Here is a 23,788-nt window from a genome sequence, read left to right as displayed (position 1 = left end):
TGTTTATGGTAATAATTATGATCTTAATTTGTTCAAATGCAACCCCTCCCTCTCGGCTCCCCTCGATCCACAGGGGCGGATCCACTACTGTAAAGGGGGGGGGGGGGGGGGCGTGCCAGACTAATTATTTCTGGTGCCACTTCCGGGTTTCATTTCATTTTTTTTTTCTTTTGTTTTTAACGAAAAATAAAGGGGGCGTGCGCCGGTTGCGCCCCCCTCTGGATCCGCCACTGGATCCATGCATGCATATTGCTATACATTGTACATTGAATTAACAATCAATTTTCCAAATATTCCACTGAAACTGAAAAGTGCACTGAGTCTTTGAATTGCACTTATTGAAAAAAGCTCCCTGGCCAGTGGGAGGGGATAGGCCTACCTCCCAGTCCACTATGAGGCCACTTACAACTACAGGTATCATCAAGAATTTTTATCGTTTTTCTGTGTTGTATTATAATGTGTGTATGTGTGTGTGTGAGCCGTCAGACTAATTGTTACCGAATATACGATTTGACTGAAATTTAACACTATGATCGCTTTTGCATCCGTAAATAACGGTGTATTAACCGCACCTTTTTCTCGCTGAAACAGTCAAATTCCAGGAGTTGTTTATGCACCGTTACAGCCAATACTGCATGTCTGCATAATAGTGTGCGGACAATGTTTACCAATGTGTAAGATTTACCATTCTCAGCTGGCCTGTGGATAATTAGGAAAGTTGAAAGTTCAAATAAAGATACATAGGATACATTTTAATCATTTGCAGTTTAATGGTGCATCACAGAATTGACGTTCACGTTAGCAACTGCTTGGAACACCCCTTGCAAGCCCTTCTGTCTACGTATAAGAGCTATAAAGAAACATCGTGCCGATGGCATAGACATTGATGTCGATCTTTCCGTACTACGCACCCTGACTAGAGCCTATCAGATATAATCAAGGAGCTTGACGCTCCTTGATATAACATGTCATTTATCGACTGTACATCGCTTATGCATCACTACTAGCAAGGAGCTTCAGGTATTCATCTCTTTGTTAAAACGTAAACAGTCAGTTGAGGGACCTAGGGGAATGAACAGGCAAAGAATGTTATGAAGCTAGCTGAAGTCGAGACGACATTATGAGCTCCATGCATGATTTTAAACGATAAGCACGATTTGATATTTCTTTCATTTTCATTATAAGCATCAAATGAAAACAACGATAAGTCATTACAAATTTTTATGTATCTAGGCCCCGTTCTATCAAAAGATATAATCGATTTTAAATTTCCTTAAAAGCACACAGGCCGTCATAGACTTACCATAGAAATCAACTATATACTCAATCATAACTCTTCATAAAACAGGGCCCTGATAATATTATGTTTGATCGTTCAACCTTGCAAAAAGATTGCGTCATCACGCCATAGGGAAAATCGAATCAAAAGTTCACAAACGAAAATACAAAGAGGTATGCCCAGGCAACCCCCCTCTCATAATGGCAAAACAACAACAACAACAACAACAACAAAATGGGTGGGGCTTTTACATATATGTGCGGTTAATACAAAAAGTACACCGTTATTTAGGGTATATCCTAGAGCTGCTATTTTTCTCTCTCTTTCCATTTCGTATCAACAGCGTGCATATAAGAAAACATGTAGTCTCGTATTCACTGTTTACCATACTTGAAGATCTTCATACAGTATAACAGATAACTATTGATACTGTTTGATATGTATAATATTGCAATGGAATACTTAATGGACTTAGCATTATTATAATTATCATTATAATTATTTTGCTGCTTTCGCGCAGATTCTGAGTTAAGATATTACTACGTGCAGTTTTCACCAGGAAAGTCAATACGGTGCAAGACGATTATTATAATCATGCCTATAACATAATCATGATGACATTCATATTTGTTAAACGTTGTAAAAAAGGCAAGAACTTGCTGCACTCTGTGTCTCCAATGGAAAATGCGGCCATACGTTACAAATTTACAAAATGGCCATTTATTCTGTCGATCGAGAAGACGATCGAACTTCAAGGCACTTTTAATGTTTGAACTGGTAGACTATCTCTCCATCCTCGCTGTAACTGTTGACTCAGTAGCCGCACCAATTCCTTGTTCTCTGTCTTATCGGCCACGTTGTCGTTTTGGTCGGGGTCCGAATCGTTCATGTACAGCTCTCTGGCTTTGACGTCGCTCCAATCCCCCTCGAACGTGTTGGGATCAAACTTGACCCACTCGGTGAAGTGGTAATCGGCTGTCCTCATGGAGTAACCCATAATGGTGATATTTGTTAGATGCGGTAGATCAGTTTGTTCGCATGGCGTCACTCCGGGCCGGGGGTACTGACTATAAGTGGCGTTCTTCCATCGCTTGTACGTCGGTGGTAGGCTCACCCCTTGGTTCATGACGAGTGACCCTTGGCTTAGCAATGGCGCGAAGCTGTAGCCTTCCGTGCACAGTGAGATGTTGAATGGTTTCGGTGGGCAAACAGGCGGAACTGTCAGACCCGCTAATTCAGAGAGAGCGGGGAAAATGTCTACCATTTCTACAAACTGCTCTATTATCATCCCGTCATTGACGCTTTTCTCTCTGCCTTTATTTGATTTTGTCATCGATTCCGCTAGTCCCGCCACTAGCAAGGGGTTTATCTGCGGGAATTTCTTCAGCCTTGACGATGTATTTCCTGAGGTAACGCCGGGCACGTGTACGATTAGGGGAACCCGAGTAGACAATTCGTAGTTGGAATATTTGCACCATTCGGCGTGTTCACCAAGCTGCCAACCTGAGGAAACAGGACAAAGCAGAAAACCATTGTTTAAAGATGTAAAAATTGATAAAATCACACAACACGGATTTTGTAAAGCCTTGTCTATCTCTGTAAAGCAATCAAATTGAGTGATATTAGGAAAATATATTTTGAAAGATAATTGCGTCATAATGTTTCTTCCATTAAACGACCTCATGACTGTAAATTTGAAGCTTCGCCTTTGCTGCCATAATGTTATAGGGAACATTGTTGTGTGATATAAGATTTGAATTTGCAAAAGAAAAGTGAAGCTTCGTGACATAACAAGCACAACTTATGAATTGAGAAAAGAAATATATGTATACTATTTTCCTTTCACTCTTACGAATGAAATCTGATTTGATTTTTAAATCATAAGTTGCCATACGTGGCCTTAAGGGGGAGCAATGAGTGCTTGCGTAAGTAGGAAATTAATAGTGAAATGCCCATGGGCAAAAACCGCTGGTGCTAGAGAACTCTAACAGGGACCTAAATGATGGACAGACTGTGATCTTATCCACTTGGACACAGCAGCTCCTGCATTGAGACGTGGTACGTCTTCAAGAGGACTCACCATGGTCTCCAACGAATACAATGATGGTGTCATTCGCAAAGCCAGATTGTTCGAGAGCATCCAGCAGTCCTCCAATTAGGAAGTCCGTGTAAGACGTAGCCGCGTAATAACTCTGTCGCAGTGCAGCCTGTATTGGGGAAATAATTTTCAATAAGTGGGGGCAATGTAGTCTAGCCAATTTGCACAACTGCAGAAATTATACTGATTATTAGACGCTAAAAAGTTAGATACTATCTAACATTAATGGTACCTCGCTGAGTGAGTTCATGATAACAACAGAGATGATGATGATGATAATGATGGCGATTATCTTTCGCAAATTATCCGCAATTGAGATTTGTGAAAAGTACATGATTATTGTCTTCTTTTGTGCTTCCGTCTTTTTTGTTTTCTACATGGCTTCCAGTCATACTGCAACTATGATACTCCTGCATGCGCGTATTGAATACACCTTTTGTAAACATGTATATATATATGTTTTGTCTCTTTTGAATCTCTTGTACTACAAAGTGCTGGTCTAAATTATTCTGTGCTATATACCACAGTAGGAAATAATCATTATCATGACAGAAGGAACATATCGTCATTATTTTGTTGTTTTAAAATTACTACACCATGCAAGACAAACATCAGATCAAACCCATGCTTACATGAAGATCGATTGGAATAGTGCCGTAGGGGAAGCTGAGATTCAGTGCGGCTATGTCGTCTCGGAGTCGAATCCTGGAAAAGTCCTCGTATGCTACCTCTGGTTGAGACGGTGACCGGTGCGGATTTGTTGCTATGGCAACTGAGTCGATTGGATACAGCGATTTGAACTCCTCCGGGTACTTCCAAGGGATGTGTGGCTTGTGGATACCCACCGCCAAGAAAAATGGCGGCTTCATGATACTTTGGTGGAGTTTTGAGTCGTCTGACTCTCCAGAGCGTCCTCTGTGACTTCTCAAACGGTGATCACGCAGAGTGTTGACCGGGTGGCGTCTGGCGAAGGAGAGGTTATCCAGGATCCTCAACGCTTCCTCAACGGACTGGATGTCGGGAAGAGTCTTCTCTGGCATCTTCGAGACGTCGACTGGACACATCACGTTATTGTGAAGCGTGCCATCTTCATTTGGACACACCTAGAAGGAAAACATCAATTTCAGAGCATGATCGCGCAAACAGTAACAAGAGTTTTGTCTGTTTAGTTTAAAGCAAGACCAGCTATCTTCTTGTTCTCTACGAGGTTGCAAGGTTAGATCTGTTTATCGACAAAGAACGATATTGTGTAGTCTTCAAATTTCGCTATAAGCTATAGCCAGTTCTCCTTCCCCCCCCCCCCCCCCGAAACCCCAACCTGTTTACTTAATACAAACGTGCATGGTTCATTTCAAGCAGTGGTTGACATGCTAACAAGGGAACTCTGGAGAGGGTTAATACTATCTTGATCTGATTTTGTACAGCCGCCAATGATACGCCATTTTTCGGGAATTTGTGCATCCACACACGCACATACACACACACACAAAACAACAACAACAACAAAACAACAACAAAAAGAGCTAAAGGAGACAACAAAAGATTTTACGGTAATGAAACCCAAATATACATCTGGATTGAGTGACTGCAATAGCCATGAAAAATAATATTATATTAGTGAAACACATCAGTTTGAGGAAAATCGGACGTAAAAGTAGTTGTGCATGAATCTTTGAAGTTTCGGTGCAGCCGTCGCTGAATGAGAAAACTACTGCAGTTCGTGACGTCTTTATGGAAAACTTGCTCAAAATTTCATTCTTTTACGAAAAATACAAATTCCCTCGATTGGCTAAGTACTGATATGTTAAAGGTTTAAAGGGAATATTATTCCTCCTGCGCTCAGGAGGAAGTAAGTCAAGCAATCGTTCATTATACTAGAAAAGTGATGTTTAATTCACTTCATAATTATTTTCTTTGTATCGGTTTCCATATGACGGCTCAAAGTTTTGTAGTCTTCTCACCCAGCGATGGCAGCACTGGAACTTTAAAAATTCATTAACGTTTCAACGGATTGTCAGATTTTCCTCAAACTTTGGCCGATGTGTTCTATTATTGTTGCATTTCCTCAGTGCACATTATTGCATAATAATCTGGGTTTCAGTATCCTTTACGTGACTCGACTTGAACTGGAAGATACTGGAGCATTTCCTACGCTAATCTAGATCCTTCCTCTGAGCAATGATTAAATAGAAGTTAGTATTTCAAAACTTTTCAAAAAAAAAAACCAGTTTATCTTAATTTCTTTATGCAAAGAGTAGTGTATTCTGAAGTTTGCACTTACTTTTGCACCTGAGTATTTAATAGTGGATGGGTGAAAGGCGGGAACAGACCAGCTATATGGGAAATCATCGCTTTTGTTGCTCGTTTTTCCTGAAAATATAGTTGAACAAAATGGTATAAAAACAAATGCGAAACCAAGCGTTAGTTGCAAAAAGCCAGATTCGTGTGTACAGAACATTTCCAGAAGAAACCAAGAACTTATAGGTCAATTCTGACGTATACCTAAGATAGTGGAGATAATTGCTCCAATATCAATCTAAAAATGTGAGATAGAGCAGTACGGTGCGATATCAGCTCTAGTAACTAACAACGTTTTGCCCCCTCTATACGTTCAAAGAAACCAAAACCCAAAGAGAAATATGGATTGAGAGAAAGCAGCAACATTAGTAGAACACATCAGTGAAAGTTTGAGGAGGAAAATCGGACAATCGATGCAAAAGTTATGAATTTTATAAGTTTTGGTGTTGGAATCGCTGGATAAGGAGACTTCTAGAGGTTACGACGTCATGTGTGGACAACGATATAAAGAAAACATAAAGGGAATTCCACAAAATTCACTTTTCTAGCATAATGAAAGAGCACTTGACTAACCGCTTTCAGAAAGCAGGGGGAATAATTGCTGCCCTTATATGTCAGTATCAAGTTGATGGAATGTGTAATTTTCATGAAAAATGAATTTTTGCGGAATTCCCTATGTATTTTCTTTATATTGTTGTCCACACATGACTTCTAAATGTTCTAATGTTGCTGCTTTCACTCAATCCACATTGCTCAGTGTTGCTCTTTGGGTTTTGGTTTCCTTTAACTCAGTCCATAATAATATGAGACTCTATAGTCTGAAGTTCCCATGTGCAGTATGATTTGTGTCGGAACAAGCAGGATCCCATGAGGCCATGTCACGAGTTCACAGTGCCTTTCTGTGTTCTTTTGTCCCAGTCTCATAACATGGGAGAGATTACGCATTACAGGCGGAAAGCTATCACATAATCCCAGAACGATCATGGACACTCTCTCTTTATTCTGCAAATGTTGCGATCGACTTCATCTCTTCTAAGCGCGAGTGGGACAAATATCGAGATGATGAGTGGGCGACGGTACCTGTGGATGCGCTAATATTTCTAGCAATGACACGTGTAGCATACTGAGTAAATTTATATCTAAAGGGCAACATTTGGAATTGTAAAATCCGCGCTAGGAATACGTTCATAATATATAGCAATAATACCCCCCCCCCAACTCAATAGGCCTAGGTATGCATAATATAGTAAATGCTTGTTCCCGCTCTTTGAAAGCACCCCTATCTCCGGGCTGCCAACGTTTCTGAATCCCTTTCACAGACTTAAAACCCGGGACGCTGCTCATCATAGTTCAATGCCCTCGCCCCTACTTCAAGTGCAGCTCTCAATCATTCAAACCCCCTCTCTCAAGACATAGGTCTATATATATTATACAACCTCATCCCCACCTCATCTCACATGACATTGTGAGGTTTGACGAGAAGCAATGTGCATAAAAGGCAAATTGTATATTTTTTTTATCTTAACCGAAATCTGAGGGTGAAAAGTCGATACACTTTTTTTTTTTTTTTTTTTTTATACAATTTCGGGTTAGATTTCGTCACGCCAAATTCAAGTACCTTTTTACCGGAGATTAAAGGGAACACACATGCAGTTCCTCCGACCCTGGTGCCTGCAGCATAAAAACATATCAGGGACGTCAGGACATTGCTTCAACTTCGCCTTACCAAATTACTCTCGTCTCTGAATAACATGAAACAAAAAGGAAGACTAAAGAGATCACGGCTTCCCGGGTGTAAAATGTGGTCAGATGATAGGCCTATAATATTGTTGATTTCGCTTAACGGAACCTGACGTAACTCTACTGCTTTGTATAGTCCTTCAAAGCTTCGAAGTTTCCTTTGCTTTGCATGGAAACCACTTCCGTCGTGAGAATTAAAAGTACTCCAGCGTAACTGGTATAATCGTTAGCAAGGAAAAAAAAAAACAGAAAGAAACACATGTGTATAAATAAATATTGATGCACCTGGATGAAAGACCTTGCCAAAGGAAGCCGTGAAATATCCGTTGTCTTTGAAATGCTGCGGGAGTGTGGTGTAGTTCCCTGCGTGTGTTCGCCAGTAGGACCAAAAGTCGTACAGCTTGGTGGTGTCTGGACGTCGACTCGTCAGGAAAGAGACCCGGCTCGGGGCGCACACCGCTTGCTTGCAGGGAAAAATAATCAAACAAAGAAATACAAAATAAAGAATGACACTGACACGAGGGACACAGCTAGTACTCTGTATAATTTGATCGTTGTTTAGTAGCTCCATGATTTGATGCAACACAAACATAATGGTGTATTTTTGCGATCAAATCCGGGCAAATTTTAAATTGATTACTTAAACTCATGATTTTGATCTACTGTCTTGTTTAACTTTGCTAGTATACGTTTCATTAGAGAACTTGTAGTCCTACTTATCAAAATAACCGAAAAAATCTCTTAAAAAATCACCCGATCACTAAAAAGTATAAATGATTAATTTCTTGCTGAGTATTTATGGTAGAAAACTGGTCAGTGACAATTTCTAATGAAAAAACAAACAAAGCACAAAATCTAAAAACAAAATACATAACACAATCCAAACCGATATAATTTTTAAAAAGGCGATTAAGATCTAGGTATCAATTTGCATTATTAATTAATTAATCAGAATTAGAAATTGATAATTTCAACAATATCTAAGACACTATATCTTGCAGACTACAATGCGGGTGTCGTGTTTGCCAAATTTTGTCGCAAATCGCGCCCCTGATTGCCGAGATGGGGTGGGGAAGGGGGGAATTAGCCCCCCCCCCCCCCCCATATGGCATAGCCAAATGAAGCCCAGTCTGATAAGGGTTAAATTAGTATCGTACATGTACCGCCTATATATAGCTGAAAAATTCTAAGAGATCCGAAATCTATCAGTTTCAGAGGATTCAATTTCGCTGAAGCCTTGCGCACAATTTCATTATCATAATCTTATAATATTCAATTTATCGAGATTTATAGCGAATCAGACTTTGGCGTAAAACTAGTTGACTTTTCATTCTTCGTGCCCACATTGGAAATGGCATTGTTCAAAAGCTAATGCACCCTTGATGATCAGTGGAAGTGGAAAACAGACAGAGAAACAAACAAATGAAAAAAAAAAACAAGCACGTGAATGATGAGTAGCAAGCAAAGACGCGACAATCAAGCTACCTGAGCCATTGCGTTTGTGAAGACTGCCGATTGCGCAGCGAGCTGATCGATATTTGGCGAGATGATGGGGCCTCCATAGCAACCAAGAGATGGGCGGAGATCATCGACCACGATGAACAGAACGTTGAGTTTTTCACCTTCCGATGAACGAAATGAATTAGATGATGATAATGATGATGACGATGATGATAATGATGATAATAATAATAATAATAATAATAATAATAATAATAATAATAATAATAATAATAATAATAATAATAATAATAATAATAATAATAATTACAATAAATCATAAAGCTTTTTGATGATAGTAATAATGAATCAAGCTTTTATGGAAAAGGGATAGATTATGCCATATTCGTCGACGCTAAATGTCACCCCTCCACTTATATATACATGTCGCAGCCTCATGTTGTGTTTACATACTGTAGCGCCATGCCCGGGATGCTATCCATGGTTATTCCCCACCTCCCTGTATTGTGCGCTCAGTGCATACAAACAGAGAATGTATTAGACAGATACAATTACGGCTGAGGTTTCGCTTGCAAGAGTGAATAGCACGTAGCCTACAATGTCAGGCTTATAGTACATAATACTCGTATAGGTCATTATCATGTACAAAATGTATCACGCTCCTAAATGGGACAAGTATTTACGTCTCCACCAACCATTCTGATCACGAAGCCTACATACTCCAAGTAAAATAATGGAATCATGCCACAATAATCTGATAAGATATCGAACGGTGATATAATCACTGGCATAACGTTTTCCTAATAAGCTATCTAATGGTTGTTGAACCCGAGTTCAGGTCGATAATATTTGATTATACAGTGTAACTATTCTGTATACGATAAGAAGACATTGGTGAGAGGGCCTATAATTCACTCTTGTGAATATGCGGGTTTGGCATATATTCAGTGATATTTTGTCCGTCGATCCATTGACCAGTATTATACGAATGGTTATTTTCAAGACACTATATTCTATCCATGCAGACACCATTAGGAGTATGTCGGTAGATCTGAAGGCTTATACCACACTCTTGGGGATGATTCCATGATAGACCCGGCACATCATGATAAAGACAGGCATCATACTCATATGATTACGCCTATGAGATTGTTCAGCTGCATGACATGACATACGTACCGTTCAATTCCGTGATGAGAAGCTGAGAGAATATAAACATTAGCGAAACGAAGAGTCTCTGGGTTCGCATGTTCGGACATTTACAGCGCAGGATTTCATGCGAGGAAGACAAATGATTGGTAGAGCCTGTAATGGCGCAGACTCGAGACTTCTAAGATTTCCAGTGCCTCTCTTCTCCCTCCGGATCCGTGAGGATTAACTGTGCGAACTATATGTTGTTGTTGTTTTAGATTTTCCGGCGTACAATTCGTGTACCGAATATTGACGCCATCTACGTGCGGGTCTCTGTATTTTTTGGCTTTCGTTGTTGTTACCGTACTTTTCATGAGGGGTCCCAGGTCCGGCGTCAGTGAAACCTTCCTCTCACTTTATTCTTTTTTGTTCTGGGTTGCATCTTCTGGACAATCCGGCTCTGTACTTTGAGCAGATTTCTCAGCCTCAAGAGGCCTAGTCCCCTCCGATGCGCGAGAGGTGTTTACCGTGCCAGGACCTGTTATTGACGCCTCTAAATCCGATATATCAATAAGTGACAAGTTAAGGGAAAAAAAAAAAAAAAAAAAAAGGGGGGGGGGGGATCGAGAGGAAAGACACATAATAAAAACATAACAAACAAATCAGATGAAACAAAACAAAAAGCTATAACATAGCAGAAAAAAAAAATGGGTTGACAACCGACGTGGGATTAGAGCTGTTCACACACAAAATAAACCATGCACGTTATGTTAAGTTAAAGCGTTCATGCAGCTAAAATTAAAATGGAACTATTTCAAAACGAAAGGAAGCGCACACTGTGAGGAGAACAAATAGGTTAGGTGAAAAATGCAGTTAACAGAATATAACATAACCAACGAAAAATTATTTCAAGTAGAGGCATTAATGCAACAAAAGTAACAGATCATGTCAAACTCAGAAATTCAAATCATTGTATTTTGTCTGTCAGTACTGTAATGTGGGTGTTTTTAATTAGTTTTCCCCCGCCGTTGGTACTGATGTTGTTTTCATTTCACATTCTGTACGTCGTCATACATAATGATTATGTCCGTGCAGTGTTTGCGACATGCAGTCCGGGGATGGAAAAGGCATCAAACGAGAAACTGGATGCCCCTAGACTTTCCCGAAAGATTCAAATTTCCCTTTCCCTCCCCAGGACTGCTTGGCACATATTACTGCGAGTTATTCTTATTTTTTGTTTGTTTCTTCTTCTTTTTTCTTCTTTATGACAGATGAATAATAATAATTCAAAAGCATTTATTATCACAAAGAATGAATGTAATAATGTGGATGTTAACTGCAAAATGCACATTTCTGTCCATTTTCCCTTTGAAATTTGAAATCTGATGTTACGTTTTCATTATATCAATGCGGTGGTGTTAATATACTCAGTAAACAATTTCAGATCGTTTCATATTTTTTGGTCTCTTTCAAGAATTGTATAATTGCTCTCTGCGAGGAAAGGTGAAATAGGGCTTGCATGGATATTTTACCTGCACGCAGTGATTTTGTTAGTTTCAACCTCTGCCGATTGAATTTGGTGCAATGGAAAAACAAATGTTGCACTGTCTCTGGCAGCTTGCAGTGGTCGCATAGACCGTTTGCATGTTTGTTGAGTTTGAAAAGCGTTTCATTCAGAAAACAGCTTCCTACTCTGAGCCTGTTCAGAATGGTTTCTTCTCTCCTATTTCTTGCATTACTTTCATATTTTGTTTTAATGGTAGGTTGGATTTCAAACAGGAAGCGTCCACGGGCTGATGATGTCCATTCGTTTTGCCATGTATGCATATGTTGCTGGTAGTGTTTTTGTTTGATCTCTTGCTTATTTGGCGGAACATTGTAAGTAATTGGTAGGGATAGAGCATATTTTGCCAGCGAGTCCGCTTTCTCATTTCCGCTTATCCCAACATGAGACGGTATCCATTCGAAATGAATGTGTGAACCCGCTTTTGATAGTTCAGTGTATAATTCTAAGATGTTTTTCATGATACATAATGGATTGTTTTCCATTGCTTGCAGTGAGCTTAAAGAATCCGTTAGAATTACATACTTTGAGCTTGGGTTTGGTTTATCGCTGTGGCTCTGGATCCACTGGAGTGCCATGAGCAGTGCAATTTGCTCCGCTCTATAGGTTGATACGGGAGATAGTCTTTTTGCTATTTCTACTTTATGACTGGGTATGTAAACAGCAGCACTGCTTTCTCCCTTCGATGACTTTGACCCGTCAGTGTAAATTCTGGTATAATCCCTCCATTTTGTGTAGATGTATTCATCAGCCTCAGCCTTTGCTTCGAAAGTAATTGTATTTTTCTTATTGATTGTTTCGTGTAGCTGCGTTGACACTGATGGCGGTATTAAGTGCCATGGAGGGGTATCTGATAGGTTTTTTGTTTCGATATTTTCATCCGAGGTGTCTGCGGTGCGTATGGCGAATGGTACTTCTTCTCCCCAGTTAATTGTTCTATACTGCCAGCAGTCTTGTAAGCTCTCTCTTGTTGGATGGTTTGGGATATGGGCGATGTTCACTCTGAAATTATGGCTTAAAAGTGACCGTCTGATATCCAGAGGCATTTCACCACATTCGATCTGGAGGGCGGTGAGAGAGGTGAACGCTATGGTGCCAGTACATACTCTCAAGCATTCATATTGTATGCTATCTAGTTTTCGTTTGGTTTTGGTAGAGGCTGAGTTGAAGGCCTCACATCCATAGTCTAGGAATGGTCTTATGAGAGCTCTATACATTAAGAGCATAGTCTTAGTATCTGAACCCCAGTCATTTCCGATCATACATTTCAATACATTTATTCTTTTCTTACATCTATCCGCTATGCTTTCAATGTGCTTATTCCATGTAAGTTTGGAGTCAAAATAAAGTCCAAGATATGTATACTGAGTAACATACTCTATTTCTTTTGCCATTATTTTTATGCTTGGTGATTCGGGGCGTCGTCGGGAGAACAACATTGCCTTAGTTTTTTCTTCAGATAATCTCATGCCCCAAATTTCGCACCATTGTTGGATTTGCTTTATGTCAGTCTGTACTTGGCCTGCTAGATATTTTATATTTCTGTGGCTTTTCCAGATAGTTGCGTCATCAGCATATTGAGCTAATTTGCAGTGCTTTAAATCCTTTCCTAAATCGTTGACGAATACATTAAACAGGGTAGGGCTTAAGACGCTCCCTTGGATGATACCATTTGCTTGCTCGTGAATATCGGAAAAGGTGTCATTCACTTGTACCTGAAAAGTACGTTTGGTGAGATACTTGTCTAGCCAGATTGCAATTTTACCCTGTATGCCTATGTCAAGCAGTTTCCATACTAATGCTTTTCTACAGATCATATCATATGCCTTTTGAAAATCCAGAAAAATGGTTAATAGATGCTCCTTATTGGCAAATGCTTTCCTGATATTTGTATCTAGACTAACCAGGTGGTCTGTGCAACAACGGTCGGATCTGAAAGCACTTTGTGTTCGGGTTAACATATTGTTTTTTTCTAAGTACCATACAAGACGATTATTAACTAATCTTTCCATTAATTTGTTTAGTGTGGGCATCAGGGCTATGGGCCGATAAGAATCTGGATTGTTTTTATTTCCGCCTTTTTTCAAAATTGGTTTTAGGATGGCATGACTCCACTGTATAGGTAGGATTTGCTCGTCCCAAATTGCATTATAGAGTGAGAGCAGTACCTCTAGAGCTGTTGGGGGTAGATGAGCTATCATGGCCATCCATAATCCATCTTGACCCGGTGTTGTGTTCTTAGCTTGTGCAATGGCACGGTTCAATTCGTTCACATTAAAAGGATCGTCGAGTATGCCTGTTATTTGTTGCTGCAACTTTGTATTTGTTAATTTCTGGATTTCCTCTTTTCGAATCGAAAACGAGGGTGTAACATTTTCGTTAGAGCTCGCGGAGGATATTTTCTTCGCCAATAAGTTAGCCTTGTTTTTATCAGAGCAAATCCATTGATTTGCGCTTTCTTCACTTTTAAGTGGAGGTATACAGTCTGTATCAGGAGTGTTTATGCCATTCATTCTTCGTATTTGCTTCCAGACCTTGGACAGAGGAGTATATCTATTCATTTTATTGCAGAAATCTTTCCAGTATTCCCTTTTTTCCTCTCTTAGTGTTTTTTGTGCAATGGCTTTTTTCAACCTGAAATCAGCCAGTGTTTCTTCAGTGATTCTTTTACATAACCTATTCCTGGCTTTGTTTCGAGCTCGTATTGCTTTATCACATTTACTATTCCACCATGGTACCGTTTTATACGGACATTTACTGCTGTTTTTCTTGGGGATGCATTCATCGGCAATATTGTTAATTTCTCTGACTACATTGTCGTAAAACTTTTGAATATTTTTGGTTTCTAGTTTTTGTGTGATTCTTTCCTTAGCTTTCTTCGTGAAGAGGGTCCAATTTGCCCGGCTTAATATCCACTTGTTTCTATTCTTTTTCGGGATTATCGGGATTTTCTTACCAAAATATAATTGAATCATAAAATGATCACTTCCAAGAGAATCAGTGGTCACTTTCCAAACGCATTTCGCGGCTAAGTCTGGTGAGACAAAGGTTAAATCCAGACAGGATTGTCTGCCCGAATGGGGGTCTATACGGGTGCCCGTGCCATCATTTAGTAAAATCAGGCCACATTCATTCATAATTTCCTCTATTATTCGACCATTTTGGTCTGTTGATTTACTTCCCCATATAGTGTTATGCCCGTTGAAATCACCGCATAATACAATTTTGCCTGTATTATAACGTTTGATAATTTGAATAAGAGCATATTTGTCAATTTTTTGGCAGGGATTGTAAAAATTGATAAGCGTAATTCTCTCACTCTTTATTTGAATTTCCATACTTTGAATTTCTAAATTTGTGTTTACGTAGTGTTCCTTATAGGGGATATTTTCATCGACAAATATTGCACAGCCCCCTCTATACCCAGATGGCCTATTTCTATAAGTATATTCGTAGTTTTTTAGCGAAAATGTTGTCGAATTGTTGAACCATGTCTCCTGTACGCATATAATGTCCGGTCTAGTTTTTAAATCTGATATATACTTAACAAATTCATCACTGTGATTTGGTAGGCCTTGGGCGTTCCATTGGAGTATATGGAGACTTACGCCTGCCACGGTTGGGGGATGTTGATTTCTTTTAGCTTGGTTTGGAGCTGTTCTTTTCCGACGTTCACTCCGAGACACACCCTGCTCAATAAGAGGATCGTATCAACAATGCTTTGATCGCGTGCATCTTTTGAGCTTTTTGTAATTTGGAGGGCTTTTGTGATAAAAGCCAAGAAAGACACGATTGAGTTTGAAAATCCGACGAAAGCTTGGGCGATGTCATGTTGGGTGGGGTTAGGGTTAGGATCAGTCTTCTTTGTAGCTGATTCCTGGCTTGCGGGAGGGGTGTGTACCTGAGCAATGGTTTTCTTTTTTGATACCATGGTAGGAATTTTGCTCTGGATTCTCGGGGTTCTCTGGTTTTGTTCTGTTGTGTTTTTCACAAAGGTGGGCTCGGCTTGCTTAGAGACCAGTTTCTCGGTTTGGTTGCTGGGGTTGTTTGAGGTTTTATTCTGCTCACTGATGGTTTTTTTGACCTGCTTTGTTGCTTCAGCGTAGGATATGTTGTTAAAGGTTTTAACCTTGATTATTTCCTTCTGCATTTTGTACTCTTTACAACCTTTGTATGCTGCAGAGTGTGGTCCTCCGCATCGTGCACATTTTGGGTTTTCTTTTTCCTTGCAATCTTTGAAGTCGTGCCCTTGTCCACATCTTACACATCGTAACTTGCCCTGACACTTTTCTGCAACATGGCCGAAATGCTGGCATTTGTGGCATCGTATAACTGGGGCCACAAATTGCCGTACTTGAAAAATTTCAGACCCCATTTTCACTTCGCTAGGGAGGTGAAAACCCGAGAAAGTGATCAAGACTGATTTTGACTGTACGAGTTGCCCATTTTCTCGGCGGCGTAGTCGCCTCGCCGATATTACGTTTTGTTTCTTTAGTTCAGTCAATAGTTCGTCTTCGGTGATATCTAGTGGTATATTACCTATCACACCTTTGACGTTGTTAATTCCAACCGTGACTTTGACCGGTATCCGGCCAAGCTCGGTGATGTCCTGTAGAGATCGTGCTTGGCGATATGTATTACAACGTACGTGAAATTCATTTCTCATTCTTTTGATATACTTCACCATCGTTCCTCCCGTAGCCTTGGTTATTTCATTCGTGATTTGGATAGGGTTCAGTCTGGTTACATTATGCTTTTGGTCAATGCTCTTTATCTTTATCGTTAGTCGTTCATCCTCACTGCTCTCAAAAGTTGATCGTTTGGTAGGACTTTGGGTAGGGGATTGACTTTCGTTTTCTGTATCTGTTTCTGTGCTATTAGGTCGGGGTCTTTTTGAATGCCTTATAACTTCTGTGAAAGGCTGGGATGATTCATTTTCCTGGTCAGTTTCATGTCCTAAGTCCATAACATCTATTCCTCCTTCAGCCATAATGGCTGTACCGCATGAGTGTGCGCTTACCTTCTATTTTGTTGATATGTTCCTTGTTTTCTCTGGCTCTATGCAGAAAAAAAAAAAAAATTGGCTGGAGCAACGAAGATCAGTTATGGACGTTTATAACTTCGTGTGGGAGTTCCCAAAGATTTTCCCAAGAATTATCCAATGTGTCTTGAAAATATGGGTTTCAGAAACATGGGTCGCAGGCTCTAAAATCCCGACGCCGGTGGTCTCCCGAGATTTCCGCGAGAGCGCGGTCGTTGATTTTTGACCGCTGGGTGACCCTATATAAGTACAGTGAACCACGCTACGCAGAAAATACGTCCGTTCGGTACGACATCTGTAATCTCCGAACTATAACGTAGATGTGTGCCTTTTATAGCACCTCATTTAGCAAGCGCCTGAAGTAAATTGGATCAGGTGCATACGGACCAACATTATTCTTTCCTTCACACGCTACTAAGTAGGCCTATATCATTGTATAGCGTCAACGGACCGTGTTTAAAACGAATTCGCAAAACATTCTCGAGGCCTTGTCATAGTTTACAGGCACAAACCCTTGTTGGTCGTAAAGGAGTGTGCGCCAAGACTACTACATGCACCACTTTGGCACTGTCCCATAGTTTATGGTGAATTGGGGAGATATAAATTAGAGTATATTGTTGCAAGTCGTATGCTTATGTTTTGGTATAGGATAGTTCATGGAAAGCAAGGTAAACTGGCTAGCATAATGTATTCGTTTTATTTTTCTCTTTTTGAAACTGGTACTTACATCCTGCCATGGCTTGGGAAGATTAAAAGTATTTTTGAAAGTTTAGGATTTTCTTACATTTGGGATAACCAAGCACAAGATATGGAGTTTTCTGTGTTTAAAAAAATTGTGTCGCAGAGGTTGAATGATACACGCCAACAAGTTTGGCATAACGACATAAATGTGAATTCTCAATGTATTGTGTATCGAATATATAAGCAAAAGTTAGTGTTTGAAGATTATTTGGTGCACCTTAATTCATTTGATAGGAAACTTTTTTGTAGATTTCGATGTTTAAATAATAAACTCCCTATAGTGACTGGAAGGTATGCAAATATTCCTCGAGAGGATCGAATATGTGAATGTTGCTCCCTGAATCAGATCGGGGATGAATTTCATTATTTGTTTCAGTGTCCAATATTTGAAAATGATCGTAAACAAGCCATGAAGAATTTTTTTTTTTTTTTTGGAGACGACCTAATGTATATAAAATGGATATTTTATTTAACCACTCTACGCAAACAGTGATGTTGAAATTAGTAAAGTTTTGTAAGGTAATTGTAGATTATTTTGATAAACTTTGATAAGATTTTCTTGTGTGTGATTATGAGTACTTATACATTAACCCTGTTAGAGGGTGATGATTTTTTTTTTTTTTTTAGCTTACATGTATTGCAGGCACAGTGCCTGTTATAGAGTACTAAAGTCTGATGTATTCGTATATATTCATCTCTATTCCATGTACATGTATATATCTTCATTGCATGTTTAGTCTGTCATGTAGGTTGTTATTCTTGCCAGTTTGTATCTTACATGTATTTATTTTTACTCACATACCCCAGGAGGGTGATTGAGTTAATAAACTACTACTACTACTACCATAGGCCCTGTGTTGAAGCTTCTCCCAAGATATGGGAGAGACTGCAGTGTAGTGGTGCGTGTATTAGTCTTGGCGCATGCAGACTCCTATACGACCAACAAGGGTTTGTGCCTGCAAACTAGCCTTGTCACTGGCACCATGGGTCAAAGGTTAAATTCATGTGAAAATGCCAGAATTTCATTTTTATATGGTTTCTACATATCTCGGAATGGCTCAAGGTATCTTCTTGGTCTAATGTTTTAGTGTTTGGCGTTGTATTGAGATCGTAATTATTCTGTAGCAATTATGCGCAACTATAGCAATGGAAATTCTGCTAAGATAACTTCGTTATTTATATTTCTTTGCAACATGTTACTTTTAATTAATATGTTTTTATGATATACCTTTGAATACAACTCAATATTCTGTATTGTTTGAAAGTGATTTGCATAATCACTATGTTATGATTTTATTGATTTGTACATGGAAACCATACGGATCAGGTGTAAGCCAGAATCCTTTCATCAGTAAATAGCCATATGCTGTGATTATAATATGACTATAAGCTTCAATTTGACGAATAAATGTTTTCATAGTATTCTTTAACCAACGCTTCACACATTTGTACACACTAATGAATGTCTTCTTTTTGGTCAACTTGATATGCATATATGTTTCTAAACGCCACAACCAGGATATTTTATTATTCACTGTTATGTTAATCTAGCACTATCATGCAGAGCTATCTTACTAGTGTTTATTACGGTACACATGTATCCATGCCATATGTTCAAGTATATTGTGGTCTCATTTTTTCTTAAGTGCAATGATTCCATTTTTATGTGATTTATATTTGTACTATAATGCAAGTCATTACGATGTTACAAATATTGGTGATTGGTGTCTTTTTTTCAACATAATTATTATGATATACATGTAATTAAGATTACATGATTACATAATTACATGTAATTAAAATTACAGATTAAAATATTATCTTCCTTCATATGCATTATTAACTCTTTACTCTAGTTTGATACTACCTTATCTAAACTATGGGATTTTATATATACGCCTATATATATATATATATATATATATATATAGGCGTACCTGTATTTGGTGCCTTGTCTGCTACCGGCGGTTTCACGCTGTCGTGATCCTCAGGCAGACTGATACAGCATTGAGCACTTTTCAATCCTCAACAAACTACATATTCCCGACGGATATACTAGTATACCAAACGGATACATATATATATATATATAATTATATATATATATATATATATATATATATATATATATATATATATATATATATATATACTGTGCAGCATTACAGTAGGCTGAAAATTGCTATCCATATTCCATCCCTATTCAATTAAGTAAGTCATTCTACTCTCAATTCATCTTCCATTAGTGGAGACTATGAGGAAATACTTTACCACAAAATACTGACAACAGTAGATATTTCATCCAATGTAAATACAATGGATGCAAAAATTCCCAGTTACTGTCATTATTATAATTAACGGCATGCTACATAGTGTATTATCATCAGAAGCAGTACTAGCATTATTGTAATTTGACAAATCTTTGAGACTTTCCCTCCCCTGATTTCTTTGTTGTTGATTTTTCCCTCCACTTGCGAGCTAAAACCTTCCAATAGTATGAGCCTTCAAAATTCTACCCCATTCTATGCATACTTGCAAATGGTTTATAGTAACCTCGTCTACAGCCACTATGTCTATTTTCCAATTGGTCTACTGGCATATCGTCTATTACCGATTAGTCTAATACCCATTTGGTCTACAACTCGTTTTGTCCAGTACCCATATTGTCTAATAGTCATTTTGCCCACTACCCGTATTGTCTAATACCCAACTCGTCTAAGGAGCATTTCGTCTACAAAACAATTGATCTAATAGCCAAATCGTCTACACTCACAATGTCTATTTGCCATGTCGTCTAATATCTATTTTGTCTACTACTAGTTAGTCTACTCCCACCTCGTCTACAAGTCATTCAGTCTACATTCACTTTGTCTAGTTATCATACCGTCCAACCCTTAGTTTGTCCATACCCAATATGGTCTATACCCATCTGGTCTACTCCCAACTCGTCTACTCCCAACTGGTCTACTACCAACTGGTCTACTCCCAACTCGTCTACTCCCAATTGGTCTACTCCCAATTGGTCTACTCCCAATTGGTCTACTCCCAATTGGTCTACTCCCAATTGGTCTACTCCTAACTGGTCTACTACCAACTGGTCTACTCCCAACTGGTCTACTCCCAACTCGTCTACTCCCAATTGGTCTACTCCCAATTGGTCTACTCCTAACTGGTCTACTCCCAACTGGTCTACTCCCAATTGGTCTATACTCGTCTATACCCAATTGGTGTACTCCCAACTGATATAGTTTTACTTTCAACAATTTACCCAAACTGATCATTTCCATCTGGTCATGCTAATAATGAATATACCACTTTGTCTAGTGTCCAGTCCGTCTCATCACTGTCATGAACTATTCATATCAAACCCTGCCCTTGATTAGCACAAAAATCAATATTAGACTATTCTAGTTGTTACGATGTGGGCGTGTAGTTGGATGGACTATTATTCTTATGATTGTGTATCAAAGTTGAATGGATGGAGTGTTGAAGTTTGGACATATAAATGCTTATTTAGGGTTCCTCGCGAAACGTGTATTGAGTACATTGCAGGCAAGTAAATTATTCATCTTAGTAGTAGCTATAAATTGTACATGAATCATATTTTTGTGTATAATGTTTCAACCTTTTTTGTGCATTTAACCGTTTACATACATCAGTACGTGGCACACAGAATAAAGAATACTGATAATGTACTTCTAATGTGTTCCTTTTCATTTTTACCATACTTATGATTGTGTATCAAAGTTGAATGGATGGAGTGTTGAAGTTTGGACATATAAATGCTGCATGATTGCTTCTGATATAAATTACACATCCAACACAAAAATAACACAGCAAGTTTTTCACACTGTGACATTATCTTTTTTTCCTAAAAAATTGTCATAATTAGAATATAAAAATTTAAACCAAATGGGGCACCAAGAGTGTTCAACCTATTTAACTGGGAAAAAAGAAAATGGATAAAGCAAACTTAAATTTAAAAAAAAAAAAAAAAAAAAAATATATATATGGTAAATTGGCACCTCGTCTACACCCACCCTGTCCACTGTCCACCTAGTCTAATGCCATCTCGTCTAAACCCACTTCGTCTACTACCAACTCGTCTACCAACCATATTGTCTATATGCCAATTAGTCTAATTGTCATTTCGTCTACTAGCCATTTTATCTAATGTCCAATTTGTCTAAGTCACATTTCGTCTAACACCCATTATGTCTATTGACCATTTCGTCTAGTAATCATAAGGTCTATGAATAGAATAGTCTACAGCTCATTTTGTCTAATATCCAATTGGTCTACAACTCATTGTCTAATAGTCAATTAGTCTAATAACCAGTCAGTCTACTGCCAACTAGTCTACTGCCAACTGGTCTACTCCCAACTCGTCTACTCCCAATTGGTCTACACCCAATTGGTCTACTCCCAACTCGTCTACTCCCAATTGGTCTACTCCCAACTCGTCTACACCCAAGTGGTCTACTCCCAACTCGTCTACTCCCAACTAGTCTACACCCAACTTGTCTACTGCCAACTCGTCTACTCCCAACTCGTCTACTCCCAATTGGTCTACACCCAACTCGTCTACTGCCAACCCATATCTACTGCCAACTCGTCTACTGCCAACTCGTCTACTGCCAACTAGTCTACTCCCAACTGGTCTACTACTAGTTATATATATTTTTTTTTCTTTTTTTTTTTTTAATTTAAGTTTACTTTATCCATTTTCTTTTTTCCCAGTTAAATAGGTTGAACACTCTTGGTGCCCCATTTGGTTTAAATTTTTATATTCTAATTATGACAATTTTTTAGGAAAAAAAGATAATGTCACAGTGTGAAAAACTTGCTGTGTTATTTTTGTGTTGGATGTGTAATTTATATCAGAAGCAATCATGCAGCATTTATATGGCCAAACTTCAACACTCCATCCATTCAACTTTGATACACAATCATAAGTATGGTAAAAATGAAAAGGAACACATTAGAAGTACATTATCAGTATTCTTTATTCTGTGTGCCACGTACTGATGTATGTAAACGGTTAAATGCACAAAAAAGGTTGAAACATTATACACAAAAATATGATTCATGTACAATTTATAGCTACTACTAAGATGAATAATTTACTTGCCTGCAATGTACTCAATACACGTTTCGCGAGGAACCCTAAATAAGCATTTATATGTCCAAACTTCAACACTCCATCCATTCAACTTTGATACACAATCATAAGAATAATAGTCCATCCAACTACACGCCCACATCGTAACAACTAGAATAGTCTAATATTGATTTTTGTGCTAATCAAGGGCAGGGTTTGATATGAATAGTTCATGACAGTGATGAGACGGACTGGACACTAGACAAAGTGGTATATTCATTATTAGCATGACCAGATGGAAATGATCAGTTTGGGTAAATTGTTGAAAGTAAAACTATATCAGTTGGGAGTACACCAATTGGGTATAGACGAGTATAGACCAATTGGGAGTAGACCAGTTGGGAGTAGACCAGTTGGGAGTAGACCAGTTAGGAGTAGACCAATTGGGAGTAGACCAATTGGGAGTAGACCAATTGGGAGTAGACCAATTGGGAGTAGACGAGTTGGGAGTAGACCAGTTGGGAGTAGACCAGTTGGTAGTAGACCAGTTAGGAGTAGACCAATTGGGAGTAGACCAATTGGGAGTAGACCAATTGGGAGTAGACCAATTGGGAGTAGACGAGTTGGGAGTAGACCAGTTGGTAGTAGACCACTTGGGAGTAGACGAGTTGGGAGTAGACCAGATGGGTATAGACCATATTGGGTATGGACAAACTAAGGGTTGGACGATATGATAACTAGACAAAGTGAATGTAGACTGAATGACTTGTAGACGAGGTGGGAGTAGACTAACTAGTAGTAGACAAAATAGATATTAGACGACATGGCAAATAGACATTGTGAGTGTAGACGATTTGGCTATTAGATCAATTGTTTTGTAGACGAAATGCTCCTTAGACGAGTTGGGTATTAGACAATACGGGTAGTGGGCAAAATGACTATTAGACAATATGGGTACTGGACAAAACGAGTTGTAGACCAAATGGGTATTAGACTAATCGGTAATAGACGATATGCCAGTAGACCAATTGGAAAATAGACATAGTGGCTGTAGACGAGGTTACTATAAACCATATATATATATATATATATATATATATAAAACTAGTAGTAGACCAGTTGGGAGTAGACTAGTTGGCAGTAGACGAGTTGGCAGTAGACGAGTTGGCAGTAGATATGGGTTGGCAGTAGACGAGTTGGGTGTAGACCAATTGGGAGTAGACGAGTTGGGAGTAGACGAGTTGGCAGTAGACAAGTTGGGTGTAGACTAGTTGGGAGTAGACGAGTTGGGAGTAGACCACTTGGGTGTAGACGAGTTGGGAGTAGACCAATTG

The 23,788-nt window shown here is 38.9% G+C and overlaps 1 pseudogene; it reads right to left on the bottom strand.

Annotated features, from left to right (window-relative positions):
• Positions 1-1,764: 1,764 nt before the first annotated feature.
• Positions 1,765-13,243, bottom strand: LOC140234837 (iduronate 2-sulfatase-like; annotated as a pseudogene).
• Positions 13,244-23,788: the final 10,545 nt, after the last annotated feature.

Source organism: Diadema setosum, chromosome 11 (genome assembly GCF_964275005.1).
Source record: "Diadema setosum chromosome 11, eeDiaSeto1, whole genome shotgun sequence".
In the NCBI taxonomy this organism is placed as follows: domain Eukaryota; kingdom Metazoa; phylum Echinodermata; class Echinoidea; order Diadematoida; family Diadematidae; genus Diadema; species Diadema setosum.
The sequence above is the reverse complement of the archived record's forward strand: the minus strand, read 5'-3'. Positions and strand labels throughout refer to the sequence as shown.